Consider the following 13,544-nt stretch of genomic DNA (forward strand, 5'->3'; position numbering starts at 1 on the left):
ATCTCTTTCCTTTATTTCTACCATTATCTTTATCTGGCTCAGAATTATTGTCATCGACTCCTAACTGGTCCTCCTGCTTCTAATTTCTACCCACTCAATCAATTACCGATGGTGTTGCCAGATTTATCTTCAGAAAATATTCCTAACAGCCACATCATTTCTCTTGCTTAAAATGTTTTAATGCCCCCTCTTTGCAAAAGACATAATACCCATAATTTGAACTCCAAAATTTATGGTTTTCTACAGTTGGTTCCAATTCACTTTTCCAGTGACTTCTCTTACTATCTCTCCTTTCTTTGCTTTCAGCAGAATCATCTCAAAACCTGCCAAACTTATCCTTCCTTCACAGCTTTGCTTTTCTGCCTCCTCTCTCAAGCCTGCTTCAGATCATAAGTTCTTCCACATGTCTCCTGAATCACTCCAAACTCGCATTTACCTTTTTAGTTTCTGATATAAGTTTTGATGCCTCTTCAATTCTTAGGACATTTAAACATATGAATGTTGCCACAGCATTTTATTACCTAGCTTCATATGAAAATGTCTTAAATTTCCACCTAAATGAAAAGAAACTGCCTCATGTTTTACTGATGAGAATAGAATTGTACATTTTGCTAAGTAGTTTTGAGAAAAAATCTAATAAATTCATCTATTATTCATCCATATGAGGAATATTTGTTGAGTGTCTTCTATCTACTTGCTATTGTGCTGTGCACGAGGGACATGGGTTGGTGGAGGGGTTACAATATTAAAAAGAGAGACATGGATCCTGAACACATACAGTCTAGTAGGAAAGAAAAGATAGTAAACAAATGAATACGATGCTGGTCGTGAAGCTGTGATAGCTCATCTCTGAATTCACTCTTTTGTTTGCTCCTCTGAATTGCTTGACCTGGGCCTCTGCAAACATTTATTTTGCCAGGTGGATCCATTCTATTCTCTACCAATAGGGGGCACTAAGGAAGACCGAAAGGCAATAGGAAGCAACAGGGAATTGCTCCTGCCTATTCTCTCTGTTGCTCCTGCAGGAATTATTGCCATGTGGTTTACTCCAGCGTCACTGGTTGTTTGCAGCTTTCTAGTTTCTTCCATCACTCCCAGGACCAGCTTCTCTGCAACCTGTCAGAAGCACCAGCACCAGCCAGGTGGCACCCTCCCTTAGACTCTGACAGCCAGACTCTCCTCCAACCTCCTGAAGTGGTGCAGGAGACAAGTGGCATCCTCAGATTTCTGCGTCCCAGCCTGGCAGGGCTCCTCCTCTGAGGTCTGGTAACTCTCAGCCAAGATTGTTACAGTTACTATCTCTGTGGTACCTGTGTCCCCTTTTTGTTTTTTCATCCTGCCAATGCCTGTTTAGCGAATTATCTATATTAAATTCTCTCTGTTAAAACAAATTGATATGGCTTCTATTTCCCTAAGTGGACCCCGAATGATACATATCAAAATGGTGGTAGGTGTTTTGTAAAAAATTCTTTCTGTTTTTGAAAGCAACGGGGTTGGGTAGGAAAGACTGTTTTAATTTTAATAGGGTGGTCAAAGGAGGCCTCACTGGAGACCATTTAAGCTGAGACTTGAAGGCAGAAGGAAGCTATAATAAATGTGATGGGCAGAGGGTAAGAATGGGACCCATCCATGAAAGGAATCTGGGGCCTAAGAGAATTTATGGTGCTCTAGGAAGCCATTGTGGCTGGAGTTTCCTGAGGAAGGGTTGGAGTGACACCTGCTGGGTTGGTGAAGGAGGGAATAGGAGACCATGAGCTTCTCATAAGTCTTACTATGTGGCTTTGACTCTATTATAGGTGCAACAGGAATCAGTAAAGGGTTTTAAGCAGAGACGTGATGATGACACTAGCATTTTTTAAAAGATTTACTGGGTTGAGAAGTGACCGGAAAGAGGTCAAAATGGAAGTGGGTAGGACAGCTAAGAAGCTTCTACATTTAAGTTAGACTAGAGTGGCTGCAGTGCAGTAAAGACATTGACAGTGCTGCCTGTCCTTCAAGGAAATGGCACAGGACTTACTGATGGACTCAGTGTGTGTGCTTGATAGGGGAGGGGTAAGACTGGGAGTGTGGGAAAGAGAAGAGTCCGCAGGGATAATTGCAAAGTACTTTACGGAGATGAGGAAGACTTAAAGAAACAGGCTTGGAGGCCACATCAGTTAGGAATGAGTTGGGCTGCTAATGACAGAAAACCACACTCTAGGGGCTTGGACGCTGATAGTTCCATTTATTTCACCTAACAAGGAGGCTACAGTTAGGCATTTGATGGCTAACATCAGCTGAATTATATCATATAGAAAGACCCAGGCTCTTTCTCTATTTCCTCTCTGCCACCCTTAGTGTTTCAACTTTTATCTTCATCTCTATTGCCTCATGGCCACCATATAGCTGCTGAATCTTTAAGCCTTCTATTCATTCTTCAGCCATGAAGAAGAAATGAGGGGAAAGAGCAGCACCAGGAGGTATCTACTTATCTCATTGCTCACAATTGTGTCACACAGACACCATCTGGTGTAGGAGTGCATGGACAATTGAATTTTTACCTTCGGTAACCTCATAGAGTGGGCAGAAAAAGAAAAGTGGAGCTGAAAATAGAATGTGACTCAGTCAACCTCTAATTCTTGTGACCAGGGCAAAACTCAGTTTTGAACATATTTATTTTGACATTTCCTGAAATATGTCCTGAGACCCAAGTAGAAATATCCAGTTTGCCGTTGTATGTGCACATTTGGATTTTGGAGGAGAGGTCCTGGCTGGAGATGTAAATTTGATAGTCATGAGCATTTAGCTGGTATTTACAGGAATAAGGATGGATGCCATTTCCTGGGAAGACACCAGGGGGAGCACAGAGTCGGGAATCAAGAAAGGAGGAAAGGGAGGAATCTAGAAATTTTTCAGAAATTGTAATATTTTGAGGATAAATTAATGAGGAGACTCTGGTAAAGGTGGTCGAGAAAGAGTGGCCAATGAGGAGATCTCTATATGGCATCATTGAGCTGATATTAGCCATTAAAAGCCTAACTGCAGGTTCCTTGTTAGGTGAAATGAATGGACTATCAGTGTCCAAGCCCACTCAGTGTAGTTTTCTATCATTGACAGCTCAACTCTTTCTTAACACGGCCTCCAAAACTGTTCCTTCTGTAAGTCTTCCTCATCTCTGTAAAGCACTTTGCAATTATCCCTGTATACTCTTCTCTTTCCCACACTCCCAGTCTTACCCCTTCCCTACCAAACACACACACTGAGTTCATCAGTAAGTCCTGCGCTATTTCCTTGAAGAATGGGCAGCATTGTCAATGTGTTTATCTGCACTACAGCCACTCCAGTCTAATGTAAATGTAAAAGCTTAAATGTAAAAGAAGTAAACTCCTATGATCTCTAAGAATAGTGGTTTATGTTGTAAAATATGTGATATATTGACATTTGTCCATTATAATTGATTATCCAAAGTGCCAAAAGATGAAATTTCAATAGATTAAGTTTAAAGATTGAGCTAGTTTTGTTAGAAATTCATAAATCTGGCAGCATCCCATTTAAAGGTTTAAACAGGTACTCCACTGGGCTTGGCAGAAGAGTCCGTTTTTATAAGGCAACTTAAGCAAGGATGATAAAACAGTATAATACAAAAAGAGGATTGGTTAACATCAGGTTGCTTTAGGTTGCTTTTCTTGCAATTACTGAAGCACAGGGGACTTCCTTATCATGCAGGCTAAAAATGGTCTGTTTGGAGATTTGGCTATTATCTCTCTCCTGATGTCTCAGAAAGTCAGATAAACAAGTTTCAGTTCGGTGGGATGGAGCTTTGGCCTGAGTGACTCCATTTAGATTTGGTCTGTTGGAATCTAGTGCAGAAGCTCGCTAATCTAATCAATGGACTCGCATAAATTTTATTTAACAAGAGGTGTAGTGAATATTTGACCTTTGTTTACTCTCTTTGACCAGAAAAGATAGTAAAAGAAGTATTTAGTCAATGGTTCTTTACCTAATTCTTACCTTGACTTCCTATTTAAATTAATTGTAAGTTCTTTATCAGTTGCTGAGGGGAATAAAGAAATACATCATTCAAGTTTCTGTTTTTACTATACATACCCTCCATCTTCACCCCCTCTTCTATCCTGTCTTCTCATCTTCTCTCCCTCCCTCTCTCATTTCTCCTCCTTCATCAATATGCTTCCTCCTCCTCTTTCTTCCCATTCTTTCTAACTCTATCTTTCTCTCGCCTTCAAATTCCTATCTCTTAACTGCATTCTTTATTACAGCATTTCTTTGCCTTCTCAAAATCTCAAAAGTAAAGTTTGTTCACAAGAAATAAAGATGATAAAGTCTGTCTGCATCAGTTGAAAGCAGCAGTTCTTGTGTGGGTTATACCATTTAAAAGAGGAACCAATGCAAACAATGTAAAAGGAAGGATGTTGGGGGTGGGGGAAAAGAGACAGTAGCATCGAATATACTGAGTATGACTTTGTTACAGACACACTTAGGTGTGTTCACATTCCATGACTTACATCCAGTCCAAGACTGGCCAGCATCCAGCAACAATGAGCACCTGATGTCTTGACCTTGCTTTCAGCCTCCAACATGAAACATTTTACTGCAATTTGCCTTATACTTCACTTCTCACCCTATTATTGATCTCCACAACAATTGGACCCCTGATAAGCCCATTGAAAGCCTTGCTTTACAACCTCTCAGTTACTGCTTTGACCAGGGCCTGTGGGGAGATTAAGATATTGGGCTCCAAGGAGGAGAGCTCAAAGAAGGAAATCAAAAAGGGGAGGTGATGCCTGTATCCACACTGTTACGGGCTGGACGTTTGTGTTCTCTGAAATTCATACGTTGAAGCCTTACTTCCCAACGTGATGGTATTTGGAGGTGGGGCTTTGAGAGGAATTAATAATTAGGTTTAGATGAGGTCATCAGGGTGCAGCCCTCATGATGGAATTAGTACTCTTATAAGAGAACAGAGTTCTCTCTCTTTCTCTCTCTCTCTCTCTCTCTTCCTCCCTTTGTTCCACCACCCCCTGCCCCCACCTCCCTGCACCATGTGAGGACACAACAAGAAAGCAGTCATCTGCAAGCCAGGAAGTGGGTTCTTACCAAGAAACAAATCAGCCAGCACCTTGACCTTGAACTTCTCAGACCCCAGAACTGTAATAAATAAATGTCTATGGTTTTAGGCACCCAATCCATGGTCTTTTGTTATAGCAGCCCAAGCAGACACATGTTAAACTGCTATTCTAAGCCATAATAACTTTTTCTTTAAATTCAGAGAGTGACAAGTCTAATATTTACTTTTTAGTGCTTACCTTACATGATCACTTTCTGGCATTGTACTCTTGCTCCCTCTTTTTCCCCACTTAGCATCCTTTGAAGCTTCCTTTTCTCTTGTACAACCTTCAGTGGAGTGGTTCTTCATGATCTTTCCTTGGTTCCCAGCTCCTTTTCCTATTCCTCTTTCTCTCAGTGATCAAGACATTTGTACTTGAACTCTTCTGCTCCAATATTTTTTTGAAGCATTTAACCATATAGCTCAGCATCTACTACTTGTTTTTACCTGATATCCTGCAGACATCTGAAAACCAACATGGGCCAAACAAATGGATTCGGGTCAAGATTGGGGTGTCACTCAGAAATAGAGATGGAACTGTGATGGAATAGACTCAGAGATAAAGGGAGGATATCCATTGCATAGCTTACTTAATAACAATTTAAAAAATTTAACCATTCAAAATGTTCAAGTGTCATAAACATCAACCTCAAAATATCGTGGTATCAGTATACCAAGTATGGTAGTCTCCCTTATTAATGGGGAAAATGTTACTGCACCTCCAGTGGATGTGTATATACACTATATTTTTTTTATATGTTTGTATCTATGATAAAGTTTAATTTATAAACTAGGCATAGTAATAAATTAACAACAATAATAAAATGGAACAATTATGACAATACTCTGTTCAAAACTTCACAGATAGAAATTCATTTTTACCATCGACTTTAGCTAACTCAGGATACAAGTTTTTTCTTCCTTAAGTCAAGAACTTTTACCTTTCACTGAAGAAAAGCACTTTACAGCTTCTCTTTGCCATATCTGAATTGCCAGCATCACTCTTCTTGCGCATTAGGTGATTTTAAAGTAAAATAAGGGTGAATTGAACACCAACACTGTGAAACTGTGACAGTCGATCTGGTAACCAAGCCTGTCACTCACTGACAAAGAGACAGGGAGCATCTATGGCATGGAGATGCTGGACGCAGGAATGATTCACATCCCAGGCAGGACAAAGTGAGATGAGGCAAGATTTCGTCACATAACTTAGCACAGCACACAATTGAGAACTTATTAAATTGTTTATTTGAAAATTTCCACTTAATACATATGGATCATTGTTGATCACTGAAAACTGAAACTTAGGAACGTGAAACCACGAGAGGGGACTGCTGTCCTGAGTAGTGGCATCTTCAACATCAATACCTGACTCAAACAAACAGTGTGTGACTGCGATTCCTAGTCCCTGAAGCCAGGTAGTGTCACATTTGGAAAACAGTGTGTCTTTCCTGTTCCCTGGCTTCTGAGTGAGGGGCTCTAAAATGCACCACTGTGTATGTAGTAGCAAGAAGGGGTCCAGGGCCTGCTAGGCAGCAGGCTAGAGGACTTGTTTGACAACTGCAGGTGCATGGCTTAGTAATGCCATTTATTTTATTGAACTCAACACTTTCATTTACTGCTTGTTTTTAAATCTTCTTAGGATTTTTGTATTAAACAGAACCTAAAAATTGATGTTCAGTGGAATATGTCATGAAAAAGAAAACAATCAAGAATTTTGGAATTTTTTCACTTTGAGTATCAGTGAATATCTAAGACATCAGTAAAAAATAGGAAGACTGCAAATACATCTTGAATCAAAAGCACATTCTAGTGGACACCCATAGTGGGATGGAAAGGAGGTTGCAGAATATCAAGATTAGGAGACTTCCAGCAAATGGCTTAGATGATCTAGCATGGAAAAGTGCTTTCAGTCATGTAAAAAATATTTATCAAATGCCTATGACGTAGCAAGGCCTAGGAGGGCACTGGGGATTCAGGAGTGGGGTTGTTGGGTGAAGGGTGGAGAAATGGACGCTGCCCCAATACTCAGAATGCTCACAAACTACAAAAGAGGTATGCTACTTACAGGGGTTACTGAAGTACAATAATGGTACAATAAGGAAGCACATGGTGTAACGAAAGACCAAAGCCAGGGTGTAGGAAAGCTTTCCCATGGAAAGTGACACCTAAACTGATATCTGAAGGACAAACAGGAGATAGCCAGGTAGAGGCTGAGAGAATGGTCCTCCAATAAGGGAGGAAAACGTGCGAGGGTCCAGAGCATAGGGCGTGTTCAAGAATCTGAAAGAAAGTAAACACTTGAGCATCATGTGTAAAAGAAGGGTAAGAGGAAGGCAGTAAGCTGTGAGAAAAGCTCAGATGATTCAGGGCTTTAAATAAGAGGTTAAGGAATTTGGACTTTATCCTAGTAATTGTGACATTCATGATATCAGAATATGGTCTGAGAAGGCAGAAATGCTGCTGATTTTTCCAAAAAAACCCACCAGGCATTGCAAGCAAAGAATTTCCGAGCTGCAATAGAATATGGGAAGCAAGATTTTGAAGTTGAGGACGTAAGACTTGATATCAAGAAGCACACGTCAATGAGTTATAAGATAAATAGTGCTCTCCAGAGGTGTGTTTCTTTAAGCCTCTGCAGCTTTTAGTTTAAATTCAGCTCCTGTAGTTTTGCATTTTAAGATTCTCCCAATAGAGAAGGGAATTAAGCAAATGAGAGAGGCTCAAACAAAAGGAAGCACAGAAGATGGTAAATTGCCAAATGCAATCAAGGCTGGTGAAGGTGTAACTGCAGCTATTGACCCACATTGTTGCCATGGAAACCAAAGCTCGGTGGTCCTGGAGTGCTTTCCCTTTGAAAGGACAGATTGGCTTTAGAGAATAGTTAAGACTCTGCAAATTATGGATGTTGGATCATCCATTGTCACATGTATTCTAAATTCTTGTTAGTGACGGAGACAGTGGCTACCTGGGTCTGAGGTGAACTCCCCAGCAGCCAAGAGGCTGTCAAAAGCGTAAGACTGAGACTCAGTAAAGGGCAGAGTTTAGCTATTGCCTCAGGCTCACGTCCCCAGCTCCACCCTAGACTAAACTGGACTGACACAGAAGAGGGATAAGATGAGGTGGGTTTGATCTGTCAACAAATGAGTTTTAAAATGTCATATTAGGAGATGTGAAACTCATTTAAAAAAATACAAATTTATGTTTGGTGTTTTTCTTCCTAGGTATTTCCAGGAAGACCACAGTTCACATTAAATGCCTCGCATTGGAGTGCCCTCTGTGCACCAGCACCGTATTTAGGCTTTTGTGAAGTATCTGTCTTAATTCACCAACAATTCCATCTCGCAGATACTGTTAATACTCCCATTTTACAGGCGAGATGATTTGAACTGAAAGAAGTTAAAATTGGACCAAAGATCTTGGAGTGAATAAGAAATAGAGGCAATATTTCAACCCAGGCATTCTGATGGGATTGACTTACTCGAGTTTTTTTTTATAGTATTATTAGTAGATGATAGTATCTTTTGTCTTCGCATCATGGAATTCTGAATCTAGAAAATAACTTGGAAATCATCTAGACTGACTTTCTTATTTTGAAAATGGTAACACTGAGTGCCAGAAAGTTTATGTGACTTTCCTAAGTTCACACACTGAATCAATGACTAACCCAGATCAGAATTCAGGGCTCCTGGAAAAAGGAATGCCGATACACTATTGGTGGGAATGTAAATTAATTCAATCTCTATGGGAAACAGTATGGAACTAAATATAGAACTACCATTTGACCCAGCAATCCCGCTACTGAGTAATTACTTAAAAAGAAGAAGAATTCAGGGCTCCTGGCTCCAAGGTAATTTTCAGTACATCTTGCTGCTATTCTATTGACTGTAAAAATACAAAATGTATTTGTTTTGTTTTGTTTGTTGTTTTTAAACTCAAGTCTTCCTCATAACACCCTTTTGAATCCCATTTCTTAGGACCTTTGTTTTTTATCTACTCTATTTTACCTGGACGTTTTCTTCCCTGCACCTAGAAATGATGCTGATTTTTCCAAATGTTAAGTAAAGATAGTCGTAAGAGAGCAGAGTATACAGATTTCTTAGTGCATGTGGCTTTCGTGTTGCTGGAGCTGTGTAATGAAGGCAATCAATCAGGAGTGGAGTGGTGTACAATATGTCCTCTTCTGGTCATTATTTCTTAAAATGTACTCCTTTGTCATCTTGTCTCATCTGGCAGTATTTGTCTAGACTATATACACTTTAAACTCAATTATCTGATAAGAGAAAAACATAACCAACAGAAGAGGAACATTCCTGGTGAGAGGAAGAGAGAGGGATGCAAATATGCTTATAACAACTGCATTGCAATAAGAACACTGAAGAGCATATTCGAATGAACAATTAGTGACAAAGTAAATATCTTCTCCAAGCTGGCATGAAGAGGGTCTGAAAGCTACCTTCAGTCTCTTTGTTCCAGACAAAAATCAAGGCGAATATTGTGATATGCCCAGGTGAGTGTCCTTTTAAAATGAAATGATGAAAATGCTATAGCAAAGCAATAATTTCTGTTTAATTTACTAGAACAGCCAATTAAAGCTTAGAGCAAAAGTTTGAAGGATGATAAGAAAAGTGAATGGGAGGGTGAAAATTTAGAAAAGGACAAATGAAGAGATGTACAAATAAAGAAGGCTTTGATGGAGTCATATAATCTCTTTGATTGTAATCAAAAGAGAACATTCTGTCAAAAATTAAAAACTCAGACATCTACAAGGGCTAGGCAGGGGACATATAGTCATGAAAGAGGCCTGCTGAAAGGCAGTGTTGCAAAGAGTCTTGCATGTTGAGCAAGTGAAACAGCTGCCCTAGTTGTATTATCTTTTCAGACGTTATGCAAGCCAAACAATAATCAAGCAAATATGTACCTCAGCTCTAACCAAGATGTAGTTAATTGTTTCCTCCATTCCTAATGCACCATGCACGTCTGTAGAGAGAGTAAATATGGGTTGGGCAAGGTGCCTCACACCTGTAATCTCAGTGCTTTGGGAGGCAGACGAGGGAGGATTGTTTGAGGCCAGGAGTCTGAGACCAGACTGGGCAACAGAGAGAGACCCTCTCTCTACAAAAACAAACAAATTAGCGGGGCACCATGGCTCATGCCTGTAATCCCAGTACTTTGAGAGGCCAAGGCAGGAGGGTCACTTGAGGCCAGGAGTTCTAGACCAATTTGGGCAACATAGAGAGAGCATATCTCTACAAAAAATAAAAAACTTAGCCAAGCATGATGAAGCATGCCAGTAGTCCTAGCTACTTGGGAGGCTGAGATGGGGGGAGTGCTTGAGCCCAGGAGTTTAAGGCTGCTGTGAGCAGTGATCATGCCACTGCACTCCAGCTTGGATGATAGAATGAGGCTCCGTGTCTCTCTCTAAAAAAAGAAAAAAAAAAAAGAACAAAGAAAAGAAAGAAAGCAAACACAGAAAGGGTAAATACAGTCTTAATTTAACTTTCTAGTAAAAGTCATTTGTAATAGAACATTTTATAGTTCAAAGATACACAGTGTTAAAGGAAACCAGAGGGGAAGTGAGAGGTTCATTTAAGAATGATTTTCATTTCCTCTTTTAATTAGCTGCATTGCTTAATATAGCAATACCTTCTTCCACATATGTTTAAAAAGAAAGCTTTGAGGCTTAATTTAGAATGCATCTTCTTGGTTGCACTTAGTGGAAAAAAATGAAAACCACAATAAAGATTGTATATTTTCAACATGTGTATTGAGGTCTTACTCTTGCTTCCTCTTCAAGGTCCAGATTAAATCCCAGCTCATTTATGATGGGTTCTGCAAAACAGCGGTACAAATAACCTATTCATTTTCTGATTTCTTTTTTTAATCGAAATATCCATTTTTTTCCATGTATCTAGCCATACACTCACCAAACAAATATTCATTGAGGACCTATTTGCTGTCAGACATTGTGACAGGGACTGAGGGCTCAAAGGTAAATAAGAACACCTCATGCCAACAGCCTAGATAAAATATATATTTAAAAAATCACACAAATAAATGCATAATTAGAAGCAGAAGTTAATGCTGTGAAGAAAATAAACCTGGTGGTTTGAAAGCTTTTAATTGAAGAATTTAAACTTGACTTATTCAAGCAGTCAGGGCAGGCTATTTAAACTGGATTATTAATGTATTAGTTATATAAACAGAATTTACCTAGAAAGAAAACAAAAATTAGTGACTGCTTGCTATGGGAGAAGCCCATTGTTATAGAAGTTTATCACCTGTGTTGGTTTGTTTATTTAAAAGACAGGGCAAAATCTCAAATTGCTTTGAAGGGTTTATAAACTGCTACTAATAATAATTTGAAAGAATCAAAAATATTGGTTGAGAAAATTTCATAGAGACTAGTTTTCTTTAAAGGTCTGATCTGGTGTGAACTTAGATATGCTGAGGCAGTGTTAACAGAGTGCAAAAAATAAATAAATAACATATAGCAGACCTATATTTGAATCACACTCCTGACAGATATTAGCTATGTGGCCTTGCAAAAGTTATTTATCCTCTCTGAACCTGGAAATCCACATCTAAGAAATGGTAATAATAAGAACCTTGCCAGGTTACTGTAAAAATTGAATGAGATAACATATGAAAATGCCTTAAACATTAACGTTATTCATAACTGAGATGCATGTGAAACATTAATTTCCTGTATTACTTGACGCAGTTACATTATCTACCTACTGTTGGACTTTTCACCACTAACGACTACCTTTTAAGATTTTATTCTTCAAAGATTTTTTGCTTTCAAACATTTTGCTTAATAAAATTGTGAGAAATATGCCCACCTGTCCAAACCCAAAGAATGGACTTAGAGGCATGAAGAACAGTGAAGGTAAGACTTTTAATAACGTCCTTGCAAGATCAGGTGTCTGGAAGACATGCACACCTTGGCAATTACAACAGGTAATTTATCTCCTAGCACGCAAGTCCCTCCCACAGTTCCTCACTGGTCGAGTACTATGGGGTTACAGTCTTCCCAGCTGTCACCTAAGTTTCATTATCCCCCTTCCCTGCTTCAATTTCGACTTCCCAATAATGAAACTTTCTTCCCTTTTGTGGGCTGACCCCTCCTCTACATTCTGTTCATTTATTGTGACCTTCTAAGGGCAGGAGCCATGTGGTTTGTTGCATTTGCAGGCTGGCTGCCAGTGCTTAGATTTATCATGCCTTGAAAATGGATCATTTAAAATGTTTTCTTACAAATTGAACTTTAATATGTAATATATTTCAAACATTTTTTATAATTATGTAATTTTTTTTTTTTTTTTTTTTTGAGACAGGGTCTCGCTCTGTCGCCCAGGCTGGAGTGCAGTGGCTCAATCTCGGCTCACTGCAAGCTCCACCTCCTGGGTTCACACCATTCTCCTGCCTCCGCCTCTCCAAGTAGCTGGGACTACAGGCGCCCGCCACCACGCCCGGCTAATTTTTTGTATTTTTAGTAGAGACGGGGTTTCACTGTGGTCTCGATCTCCTGACCTCGTGATCCGCCCACCTCGGCCTCCCAAAGTGCTGGGATTACAAGCGTGAGCCACCGCGCCCAGCCAATTATGTAATTTTAACCGACAATCAGAGCTTCTCATCAACATGATTACATTGACTTTATACATTTTCACATTAAAAACAGAAAGAACTACTTTTACTATTTTCGTTTTTAAAAAATTCATAAAAACTACTCATGTTAACAGTCCCTTCAAAGCAGGTCTTGTCCACATTCCTTTCCAGGAAAAACATCAAGGGTGCTGATGCCAGGGCAAAGTTAAGGGGTGCTGGGTTGGAGATTGATGAGACAGGTGCTATTCCAATAGCACTGAGGGCCTCAGTTGAGTTCCAATGCACAGTAGAGATCAGCTAAATCCCTAGTTTCAATATGTGTCAAAGGAAAATCATATGCATTTGAACTCAAAACCGTATTCTTTGTTGTTTCTGAGGTTTCTGTTGATTCTACTGTTAGGTCATTCACTCAAATGTTTGGCCTGATTCTGTTACAACAATGAACCCTCATTTTCTGAAAATTGTCACATATTATTTTATGAGTTCCAACACAAACTATATCAAAAATATTCACAGTTAGGTCTCTATTTCTACTCAAAAATCATCAGCTTTTTGTGTGCCTTGCTGCCTCTCCTTGGCTGTTACATTATGTGAGCTTCTCTTCTTGGAGCATTACTGAGTGCCTTGAGAATTTCTTTTGATGGATGTAGAAATAATAAGTAAAGAGAAAATAACCTTAAAAATTGTATCTGCCAACCCACAGAATGGGATAAAATATTTGCAAACTATGCATCTGATACAGGACTACTATACAGAATCTACAAGGAATTCAAACAAATCAGTAAGAAAGAAAACAAATAATCGCCTCAAAAAGTGGACAAAGGACATG

The 13,544-nt window shown here is 39.4% G+C and overlaps 1 protein-coding gene across 3 annotated transcripts in view; it reads left to right on the forward strand.

Annotated features, from left to right (window-relative positions):
• GAPT (GRB2 binding adaptor protein, transmembrane) overlaps positions 1-8,630 on the forward strand; it is a 41,723-nt gene extending 33,093 nt beyond the window's left edge. Inside the window, exon 7 of one of the 3 annotated variants that reach the window (XR_009211807.1) lies at positions 8,329-8,630. The gene's annotated coding sequence lies outside the window, so the exon portion shown is untranslated. Of the gene's footprint in view, positions 1-1,025; positions 1,336-8,328 lie in introns of those variants that run through there. The other 2 variants (XR_009211808.1, XR_009211809.1) reach the window with 2 other exon arrangements.
• Positions 8,631-13,544: the final 4,914 nt, after the last annotated feature.

This window comes from Hylobates moloch, unplaced genomic scaffold, assembly GCF_009828535.3.
Source record: "Hylobates moloch isolate HMO894 unplaced genomic scaffold, HMol_V3 SCAFFOLD_23, whole genome shotgun sequence".
NCBI classification, from domain to species: Eukaryota; Metazoa; Chordata; class Mammalia; order Primates; family Hylobatidae; genus Hylobates; species Hylobates moloch.